General features: G+C 41.3%; 1 protein-coding gene across 4 annotated transcripts in view; it reads right to left on the reverse strand.

Annotated features, from left to right (window-relative positions):
• Positions 1–11,453, reverse strand: part of ZNF235 (zinc finger protein 235) — a 28,782-nt gene extending 17,329 nt beyond the window's left edge. For 2 of the 4 annotated variants that reach the window (XM_019016222.4, XM_004060916.5), the window contains exon 1: positions 1,255–11,453. The gene's annotated coding sequence lies outside the window, so the exon portion shown is untranslated. Of the gene's footprint in view, positions 1–988 lie in introns of all 4 variants that reach the window. The other 2 variants (XM_055369677.2, XM_055369676.2) reach the window with 1 other exon arrangement.
• Positions 11,454–11,891: the final 438 nt, after the last annotated feature.

Raw genomic sequence — 11,891 nt, forward strand, 5'->3', positions numbered from 1 at the left:
ATGAGACACAGGCAGGGGAATGTAACAGAGCCAAAATGCCTGGCTTCAAATTTTGGCATTTCTACCTATTTTCAACTGATCAGCAGTATAAACCTTAAGCGAATTATTAATCTCTCTGTGCCTTAATTCAGTTACTTGTGAATGGGGACAATAATAATGCCTGTATTCTCTATTTCCTGCAGCTTCTGACAAGCAAGTGCTATTATGCTTCATAAAACTGCCCTTTTGAGTATGCTTTCTAGAAAATGAATCTTTTAAGAAACCCAGAACTCAAAAGTAATTGCTCTGTCCTGTGAGTTACCATTACCCTCAGAAAAGTCTGTAACTGTGATTGGTTGTCTAACATAATTAGTTCCGTTGGTAATGATAGTTAAACTGCCACAGGTTTTTTTTTTCCTCCAACAGATGTAATTACTTGCAAATGTTACTAAGCTGGAGGAGCCTCAAGAAAGTCTCTTTTTCCACATGCATGAAAGCAATGACTAACAAAAACCTAAAACTCTCTAAGAAATGGTGTTACACTTAAGTTAACCACACGGGATTATTGGTTATAACCACATTATACTGAACATTTATTAGGGCCTCAGGACACCTCTGGCACTCTGCAAATCCGTAATGACGATCGCTTATCTGAGATAAAACACAGAGGACATTCCCCAGGCTCCGCTGGAACTAATCTCCTGTCTCCTAAACAAGAAGCTAGAAAAGTCCAAGAATCCAGGAACGGCCCCACATCAGGCAAGGATTAGAGAAGGGACAGCGGCTCCGTAGCTGCATCTCCTAGACTCAGAGGAGTTTCCAAACAACAGGCGTCTTTTTTAGTATTATAACTGAATTAACTAACGGTGGCATCCAACATTTTCCTATGCACTGGTTTTAAGCTTATTTCTATAAAACCTCATTTAATTCTCCCAAGAACATCACTGGGAAGGCACTAACCCTTTACAGGCACGAGGAAACTGAGACAAGGAGAGATTAAGTAACTTGCCCAATATTTTACTGCGAGGAGCAGGCAGGACTGGCTGGTAGGTGCGTGAGGACGGCTACGGCAGCAGACCCTCAACCTCGAAGGACGACGCGAGCCTGCCTACAACGCAAGAGGTTCTGCCGAGGGGACGCAAACTCCCGCAGCCTCCCGATCCCGCCCTCCAGCGCTGGCCGCGGCTTCTCTTCCCCAAGCCAAGGACCGGTTCATCGCTGGCCCCACGCCTAAAGAGGGCTCGGAGACGTCTTGGAGACCCGGAGCTGACTCACCTCCCTGGGAGCTATCTCAGATCCGACCTCGCCTTCCTGGAGCGGAAGTGCCTCCGAGTGCCCACGGTTCGTGGACTCCACTTCCCAGAATTCCTAAGCGGAAGCGTCTCAGAGTTCTCTCACTCCTGGACTACAGTTCCCAGAATGCTCAAAGGGCAGCGCTTCCCACCAGCTGGGCTTTGTTTTGACTCAAGCGGGTTGGGTTTGAGCCACTTCTCTGGTGCTACTACTGTGAGATTCGTTTTTGTTTTATTCATTTCTAAAAGCTCATGAGAAAATAATTGTAAAATTTTTAAAGTGATGCCATATAAAAATGAAAAGTGCAGCTAGTATTATGAAAATAAGTTAGAAACCAAAATTTTTCGCAGAAGCAGAGGGTAGGCTAAAATGGGAAGCGTAAAAGTGACTTAGGCTGAGCTCCGATGGACGCTGAACGTTAAGGAACACCAGATCTCAAACTTGTGTCAAATGCCGGCTCCCCAAATATCATCAACTCAACCTGTTGATAAGACAAAAAACAGAATTTATTGTTGATTGCAGTAATGGAGAACAACACTTCGACGGAGCGTTGGCACCTTCACAAAGCAAAGTGTCAAGGCAAGGTTGGAACTGATTGAGAATTGGATGTTTAAGGCGGGTCTTTCAATGCAAGGGATTTTATTAGTATTGCATAATGATCATGATACTACAGTCCAGGATTGGTGGATATAGCAAGGATTTTTGAAGCAAAGAATCTTAAAGTGCAATCTATTGACACTTTCTTTGGAAGAGATTGAAAATTTGATGGGTCTCTGTGGAAGTTCCCATAATGAACAATTAAACAGTTTGCTTGGGCAGGAATCTCCTGGAATAAAGGACTGCTGATGAAGACAGCTGAACAATCATGTTAGTGCCGAAAGTAAATTGTGATGAAACGGGAGAAGTTCACTTCTCCCTCTCCCAGGGCATGTGATGGGTGTGTGGCTCGCTTCTTCGTGCCCAGCCGCTCAAACCTCTAGGGGGAGCATGCACACGGGCAGGCTGTAGGGCTCCAACCCCACGGCAGTGTCTAGGGGTGAATGTTTACAGCTCCTGAAGCCCCAGTGGGCGTGTGTTATAGGGTGCTTTTTTAGTTTAGCCATCTGTAGGAGGCTTGTGTTAGCTCAGTTAGACCCCTGACTTATCGCAAGCAAGAGAGGGCTTTCTGTATCCCAGAGGTTCTTGCCTTGGTGTATCAGAAGAATCGTATCACACATAGGCTTGGAGAAAGAGTGCAAGGATTGGAGAAACCTTGGAGAACGATTTGTAAGTAGCTCTCAGCAGAAGGGGGAGCCAGAAGGGAGATGGTTTTCGCCTGGAGTCAGCCTCTCAGCGGCCTGGGCGCTCCTCCGACTACCCAGGCCAAACTGCGTTATTCCACCAGTTAATGGCCTGCTGGCCTGCCGGTCTCTTCAGTGTGCTCTTTTGCCGACCTGCTCCCCTCGACGGCCTCTCGACAGCCAGCTGTTTGTGTGTCCGCCAATGCTCTCCTCTCAACGTCCAGCACCTTGTGTCTCTGCCTGCTAGGGTCTCAGGGTTTTTATAGGCACAGGATGGGGGCGTGGTGGGCCAGGGTGGTCTTGGGAAATGCAATATTTGGGCACAAAGGCAGGAATGCCTGTCCTCACCTAGGTCTGTGGCCACAGGCCTGGGGGTAGAGCCCTAGTCAGGGACCACACCCTTCTCCCCTCCAGCACTTCCATGCCCCCCTTCCGTATCAGTGAGGGGCAGGGAAAGAGGAATGGAGTTTTAGTCCTTAGTGTCCAAGTTGTGTATATTTAGGGGTTGGTGACAAGGAGAGAAGGGAGTAGAGTGTTTGACTCCTTTCCCTCCATTATTCCTCAAGGTACCTAAGGGCTCATGACAGTGTTTTGTTTAATGTGCTATTCGTTCTAATATACTAAGAACCCACAAAAAGGCAATATAAATATTAAGGCAGAGAAATATCTTGAACTTCATTTATTTTAAATGTGTACTGTTATGGCAAACAAAAGCAGCTCCATTGGCCGGGAATCTAAGACAACGTTGTAATATGGGCATGTGTAAAATCTTGAATTGTTTTCTAATTTGTGTTCGGCTTCAAATATTTCATTACATACTTTGATCCTGATCCTGACATAAATGAAATTAAGTGTCTTATGGTTGAATAAACTAGATGAAACAAAGAAGCCGTGATTTTTCTCCTAGGCAGGTATAAATATACAGGTGACCACTGAACAACACGAGGGTTAGGGGAGCTGACCCCTGGGCAGTTGAAAAATCTACCTGTAAGTTTTGACTCCCCCAAAACTTAACTTACTTAACTACCAATAGCCTGTTGACCAGAAGCCTTACCAATAACATAAACAATTAACATATATATGTGTATATATATATATGTTTTTTGTTTTGTTTTTTGAGACAGAGTCTTGCTCTTGTTGCACAGGCTGGAGTGTAATGGCGCCTCCCGGGTTCAAGCAATTCTCCTGCCTCAGCCTCCCGAGTAGCTGGGATTACAGGCATAAACTATCATGCTCAGCTAATTTTGTATTTTTGTTTTTTTAGAGACGGGGTTTCTCCATGTTGGTCAGGCTGGTCTTGAACTCCTGACCTCAGGTGATCTGCCCGCCTTGGTTGGACTGTATTCTTACAATAAAGCTAGAGAAGATAAAATGTTATTAAGAAAATCATAAGGAAGAGAAAGTATTTTTTGCTATTTATTAAGCAGATCATCACAAAGATCTTCATCCTCATCATCTTCACTGAGTTGAATAGGCTGAGGAGAACAAGGAAGAGAAGGGGTTGGTCTTGCTGTGTCAGGGATGGCAAAAGCAGAATACAATGTATGTATAAGTGGAACTGCAGAGTTCAAACCTGTTTTGTTCAAAGGTCAGCTGTAGTTTGTTACATTTTATTATCAAAGTTTTCAAACATATATAGAAGTAGAGAGAATAGTAAAATGAACTCTATATACTGATATCCCAAATTCAATAATTAACACTGTTTAGCCTATTTAATTCATCTATCACTGTTTTTTCTTTTAGTTACAATTCTAAAGCAAATTCCTGTAATTATGTCTTTTCACCTCAAAATGCTTTGCTAAATATATTTTAAAATAAAAATATTTTCTTTCAAAACCACAATACTATTATCACACTAAACAAAATACCAGTTATTTCTTAATATTTTCTAATACTTGACAACCAAAATGAGTGACTCAGGCATAAGTCTCAGTCATTGAGGTTTACTAAGCCAGCTTTAGGACCTGCCGGGGAAAAACAAAGCCACAGACACATCTGTGACTATCTTTCCAAAGAGGTTTTCAGGAGGTTTAGTATTTGTCAATTTCCTTAAAGGGATGGGGAAGGGATATAGGAAGAGGGGTAGGTATGCAGTTAGGCGAATAGTTACATTCTTGTGAGACTTTAGTTAGTCCCCAATAAATCTACATTTTTACATAAATAAGGTGAATGTCTTAAAAGGAAAAGGGAGTAAAAGAAGAGTCAATTATGTAGATGTATGTGGAGGTAGAGGAGAGTAGGTGGAGGAATGAGTCTTGACTTTGTTCTGCACCTGGGAAGATAAACTTGTAATCAACATTATTGTAATCACCGAGGGTTCTTCTTACTGCCTAGAAAAGCCAGTGCGCTGAGGACAGCAGGTTTTGAAGCAAATAAATAGTTTAATAATTGCAGGGCCAGCCAAATAGAAGAATGGGAGATATCTCAAATCTGTTTCCCTGAGAATTCAAAGGCTGGGATTTTTCAAGGATAGTTTGGTGGGCAGGGGGTAGGGAATGAGGAATACCGATTGATTTAGTTGGGAATGAAATCATAAGGGGTCGAAGCTGTCTTCGTGCACTGAATTAGTTCCAGGGTGGAGGTCAGTTTCTTGGTATGGGATACTGGTCTGGGTGACGTCATCTGGTCCATCAGAATGCAGGGTCTGAAAAATACCTCGGGCACCAGTTCTAGGTTTTACAGTAGTGATGTTATCTATAGGAGCAATTAAGGAGGTTACAAATCTTGTGACTTACAGCTTTGTGACTCCTTGTGGACAATTTGTTAGCTTTACGAAGGCAGTTTCAGTCCCCAAGCAAGGAAGGGGTTAGTTCCAGGAGGGGACTTTTACCATCTTTGTTCTAAAGTTAAACTCTAAACTGAATTCTTCCCATAGTTGGCTTGGCCTATGCACAGGAATGAGCAAGTACAGCTTGTGGGGTTAGAACCAAGATGGAGTCACTTATGTCAGATTTCTCCACTGTCATGATTTTTGCAAAGGCTCTTTCATAATCAGTGTGGAGTTTTAGGAGCTAGACTTACATTGTAGAACTAAAGCAACAATTGGCATGTGCCTGTTTATGAGAGGTCAGCAAAAATTTTACTTATGAGTAATCTAGGGGGAAAGCTCTTCCCAAATACCTGAGGCTTTTCACCTTTCATGGGGATCTGGCTAATGCACAGCTGTTCGTTTGGAAGAGGGTATTGCAATGACTGAACTCCAGGGCTTAATCTCCACACTTGCCTGAGTTTGAAGGATCCTGAGATTTTTATTTTCCTTTACATACCCAATCTCTATTAAAATTTTCCTGATTACCTAAAAATATCTCATGACTGGTTTGTCAAATCAATATCCAGCCCATTCATTTTATTTATCTACTTAGGTGTATTTATTATTGAACACTACTACATCACTCCTTTGTTTCAGACCCTGACCTGTTGAAGGAATTAGGTCAGTTGTTATGATATTACACATTCCGGATTTCTCCAACTTTTCTGGCCTCTGTCCCTAGTTCCTGGGAGGTGGCATCTAAACTCTTAAAATATCCTGAATTATAGAAGCTCTCTGTTATTCACGGTGGGCCACTCACACTATACCTGACAGATTGTGCTAAAGAGGTGACACATCATGGGCCTCTGGATAAGTTATGCTAGTGAGATTACTTCAGATAGGTGCTGGTTACACCAGACAGATCGATCATGTGATCTGAAGTTTGGGACTATGAGCCAAATAACACCAGCCTGTGTAGAGGATGGGGGCTAGACATTGAGTTACATGTCAGTTCAATCAGTCATACCTACATAATAAAGCCCCAATAAAATCTATGAACACAAGCTTGGATAGACTTCTATGGTTGGCAAGTATTCTCATACAGCTATGTGCTGGGAGGGTAATGTGTCCTGACCCCAAGAGAAAGAACCATGGAATTTTTCATCTGGAACCCTCCCAGACCTTGTCCTATGCGTTTCTACCTTTGGTTGGTTTTGATTTGTATCCTTTTTTTTAATAATAAAGCTGTAATTAATAAATATAATTTTCCTGGGTTCTGTGAGTTGTTTCAGTAAATTATTAAACCTGAGAGGTTAGTGATCAGAAGTGGTCAGCTGGTCAGAAGTGAGGGTGGCATGGAAACCCTTGAACTTGCAGTTTGGAATGAAAAAAGTCTTCTGAGCACTGTGCACTTGAACTGTGAAGTTTGACCTAACACTGAGTAATTAGTTTCAGAAGTAATTACACCACTTAATAATATGGGCTAATACCTTTACGAACCTCAGGGCAGAAAGTATTTTGTTTGGAGACAGGGTCTCATTCTGTTGCCTACCTTGGAGTGCACTGGTGAAATCATCATAGCTCACTGTAATTTTAAACTCCTGGGCTCAAGTAATCCTCCTGCTTCAGCCTCTTGGGTAGCTAGGACTACAGGCATGTACCACCATGCCTGGATCATTTTTTAATTTTTTTTTTTTTGGTAGAAATGGGGTCTTCCTATGTGGCCTAGGCTGGTCTCTAACTCTCAGCCTCAAGCAATCTTAACCCTCCCACCTCAGCCTTCCAAAGTGAAGAGGATTACAGGCATGACCACCTTACTTGATCAAAGTTTTCTTAATATGTGCATACCTGGGAGATATTGCAGGTTTGGGTCCAGACCACTGCAATAAAATGAATATCTCAATAAAGTGAGTCACATGAATTTTTTGGTTTCTTATTGCACATAAAAGTTATGTTTATACTATACTGTAAACATACCATTTACCTGTGTAATAGCATTATGTCTAGTGGCTCATGCCTGTAATCCCAGCACTTTGGGAGGCCAAGACGGGCGGATCATGAGGTCAGGAGATAGAGACCATCCTGGCTAACACGGTGAAACCCTGTCTCTACTAAAAATACAAAAAAGTTAGCTGGGCGTGGTGGCAGGCACCTATAGTCCCAGCTACTCGGGAGGCTGAGGAAGGAGAATGGCATGAACCCGGGAGGCGGAGGTTGCAGGGAGCCAAGATCGTGCCAGCCTGGGCGACAGAGTGAGACTCTGTCTCAAAAAAAAAAAAAAAAAAGCAGTGTAGATACCTTAATTTAAAAATACTTTGTTGATAAAAAATGCTAACAATCATTTGAGCCTTCTGTGAGTTGTGTGATCTTTTATCTGGAGGAAGGTCTTCCCTTGATGTTTATGGCTGCTGACTGATCAGGGTGGTAGTTGCTGAAGGCTGGGGTGGCTGTGGAAATTTCTTAAAATAAGACAACATTGAAGTTTGCCCCCGTGATTGACTCTTCCTTTCATGAAAGATTTCTCTGTAGCATGTGACGGTGTTTGATAGCATTTTACCCACAGTAGAACATCTCTCAAAATTGGAGTCAGTCTTCTCAAACCCTGCCACTGCTTTATCACCTAGGTTTACATCATATTCAAAATCCCTTGTTGTCATTTTAACAGTGGTCACAGCATCTTCACTAAAAGTAGATTCCATTTCATGAAACCACTTTCTTTGTTCATCCTTAAGAAACAACTCCTTATCCTTTCAAGTTTTATCATGAAATTGTAGCCATTTTGTCACATCTTCAGGCTCCACTTCAAATTATACTTTTCTCGATATTTCTAATACATTTGCACCACCTGAGTGCTACTGTCCATTTCAGAGTCTACTTCCCAGGGAAGGCAACCTGCAACAATGCTTCTCTTTGGGCAGCAGGCTCCTTTCTCTAAAGGCTGCTAATCTTTGGTGCATCACCCAGTCAGTGCATATTTCTCTCGGTACCACGCTTAGCTAAGCTATACTTCTTCTATGGATTCTGGATTGAGAAATTGCATTTTCCACTTCTATGATATCACTGGGTATTTGTTAACTCAATTTCCCCTATTAGTAGTAATTATATTATTAGTAGTAATATTTTTAAATTATAAAATCATAATCTACTATTTTCTTTTAAATAATACTAAAGATAACAGCTAAAATCTCCTTTGACCACCACAGCTGCCCAGTACTCTTCTCCATTCCCTGTCTTTAAGGTAGAGACCATTATCAGTTTAGTATCTATTCTTAGGGACTCTTGTTTGTTTGTTTGTTTTATTGTATTTTTATTTATTCTGGACTCTTTATTCTGCATTTTATTTATTTATTCTGGACTCTTTTATATGCATTTAAATGTGTAGAATGTGTGTCCTTGTAAGACTTAAAGAACATCATTCATCTTACATGCTACATAATATTTTGCAAATGTGCTTATACAGTTTATATGAAAGACACAGAAATTGTTTTCAATTTTTCCACTATTACAACAAAGCTGCAATAAACGTCTCATTCATGCCCTCCTATGAGGTGTGACCATTCTCCATGGGAGAGGCAGAAAAATTGCAATTGCTAGGTCATGTGGTAAGCATATTTAAACATTTGATAGCTACTGCTAATTAATTCCTCAAAGCAATTGCACTAGTTTCCACTCCCACAAGCAGTTTATGAGAGTAGCAAATTCACCACATTTTCTTGAAAAAATTGAGACAACCTGGCAGGGTGCAGTGGTTCACACCTGTAATCCCAGCACTTTGGGAGGCCGAGGTGGGCAGATCACCTGAGGTCAGAAGTTCGAGACCAGCCTGGCCAACATGGTGAAACCCCATCTGTACTAAAAATAAAAAAGTTAGCCAGGTGTGGTGGTGCATGACGGTAATCCCAGCTACTTGGGAAGCTGAGACATGAGAATCACTTGTACCTGGGAGGTGGAGATTGCAATGAGCCGAGACCATGCCACTGCACTCCAGCCTGGGCAAGAAAGTGAGATTGTCTCAAAAAAAAAAAAAAAAAAAAAGAAAGAAAGAAAAAAAAGAAAAAACTTTGACAACCTTAAGGGATAAAAATAGATCTGGCTGTAGTTTTGACTTCCCTAGTTACTAATATGGTTGGGTACCTTTACATATTTTCACTATCAATTTGAACTTTTATTTAAGTGACTTGCCTGTTCATTATGATATTTTTTCTATTATATATATTTTTTATTTTTTGCAATATGTATTGTTGGGGTTTCCTCTCTCTGATTTCTAATCCTTTGGTTTTGTTCACACAGTGAAACATTATTTATGTCACATATCACCGATAGGGATATTCAGCTGTGTGGGCACTTTTGTTGTCTCCAAGGAGGTAAAATCTTACCATAGTCCTAATTGCAGTATCACATAACGGGTCTGAACACACACGTGTATGGATTCTAATGTTAAGACTCTTGCTATTCTTCAAACCCTTAGATCCCTGTGTTGGGTTGGCTGTTATTGACTTGGCATCACAACAATCCCTTCTAACAACTTGTCTGTATTGAAGAAGAAAAGCAAGCATCTACCCATTTCCCAGGATCTCCCTCCCAATATGGTTTTACGTTACAGACAACAATGGAGGAGACTGTTATATAATATTTAGCATGTGGAAGACAATGAGAAGAAAAGATCCAACTTAAAATGGGCAAAGAATTTCAACAGGTAGTCCTCCAAAGAAGTGTCCAGTACACACGAATGGCTAATGTAGGGTCCTCCAGTTACCCTCTCTTTCTGTGTCCTGACCAAAAATCACAGAGTGCCTTGACCACTCTGTGACCCAGCCAGCTGCATATTTTTTTCCAGCAGGCTTGAACCCAAACCGGGGCCTTAAACATTCCCAGACATTGATAAAGGCATCTAGGTTGTTGCCCAAAATACTGAAAGAAACTGGCCCTGGCCCTGGACCAAATTCCTTAAGCCCCCATAAAAACTCCATACCCTGACTCCCTCGCTGTGAACATACCTAGGTAGAATGCCCCTTTTCTTTCACTGTCCATCACAAGAATTGCTGCAGCCCTCTTTAAGTTCCACTACTAAATGTTTTGGACTGATCACACTGGCATTTAGTGTTTCTTTCTTTAGAATCCCAACCAGCCCCATCTCAGGATGGTTTGGGGGTACTCCATGGTGGGAACTCCCCTGCCACTGCTTTTGGGGCAATTCCAGCCATGGGTTTGGTCAGATGAACCAGCTAAATAGCACATGAAAACATGCTCAATATAATTTCATTAGGGAAATGCAAATAAAAATCGCAACGTGATACCACTTCACACCCACTAGAACTCCTGTAATGAAAAAGACAAGTAATAACAAGTGTTAGCAAGGATACAGAGAAACGAACTGCCATACATTGTTGGCTGAAATGTAAAATGGTGCAACTCTTTTGGAAAACAACTTCATCATATACGATTTTCCATCAGTCTTTCCTTTTCTCTCTTTTTGCCCTCCACAGACTTCCACCTTACGTCTCTAAACTCTACCCTCTGTAATTCCCACCTCTCTCTTCAGGATTTTAGGATCAAATCAACCACGCTTTTCTTACACCCCTAAAAGAAATTACATTACCTAGACCCAAATCAGTCTGAAATAGAAGGCACTCGAATTGTTGTTTGGAGAGATCTCAGAGTGGATTCCTATAGTCATACTCTTGCTTTGACTCTCAATAATCATTATTCTTTTTTGGCAGTACTTATGGTAAGACAAGTAACTTTTAATTCTGCTGAAACCTTAACTCTGGGCCTCTATAGGGCATCATTGTCTTTGCAAACACTTACTGTACACCTGTAATGTATAAAGCACCATATTTACTCTTAAGGAGTTCCCACTCTACTGAGCTAAAAATGCTATAGGACTGCGAGGGGAACTAAAAAAGCAAAACAAACCAAATCCAAAATTAGTAAAAAGAAAGAAATAATAAAGATCAGAGCAGAAATAAATGAAATTGAAACTATAAAAACAATACAGAGGATAAAATGGAAAGATTTTTTTTGAAATGGCAATGTTCATAAGCCTTTAGCTAGACTAAGAACTGTGAGAAATAAGGACAAAATATTAGCCATATCTAATCTGCTACTAATCCCATCTGTTAATTTTTTTTTTGAGATGGAGTCTCACTCTGTCACCAGGCAGGAGTGCAGTGGTGTGATCTCAGTTCACTGCAACCTCCGCCTCCCAGGTTCAAGCGATTCTCCTGCCTCAGCCTCCCTAGTAGCTGGGACTACAGGCACACGCCACCACACTCAGCTGATTTTTTAATATTTTTAGTAGAGATGGGGTTTCACCATATTGGCCAGGCTGGTCTCAAACTCCTGACCTTGTGATCTGCCTGCCTTGGCCTCCCAAAGTGCTGGGATTACAGGTGTGAGTCACCGTGCCTGGCTCCCATCTGTTAAATTCTTAATGTCAGTCATTGTGTTGAGCTTTCTAGGATTTTAAATTTTTATATAACCATTTTTTAAAAATGGATCTTTTAAATGCTACACTAAGCATAAACTTTTCAAAAACAGAACCAAGTGATTACTTTTAGTTTTCATTTATTTTCTTTAATCAGTTGTTT

Source organism: Gorilla gorilla, chromosome 20 (assembly GCF_029281585.2).
Source record: "Gorilla gorilla gorilla isolate KB3781 chromosome 20, NHGRI_mGorGor1-v2.1_pri, whole genome shotgun sequence".
Lineage (NCBI taxonomy): Eukaryota > Metazoa > Chordata > Mammalia > Primates > Hominidae > Gorilla > Gorilla gorilla.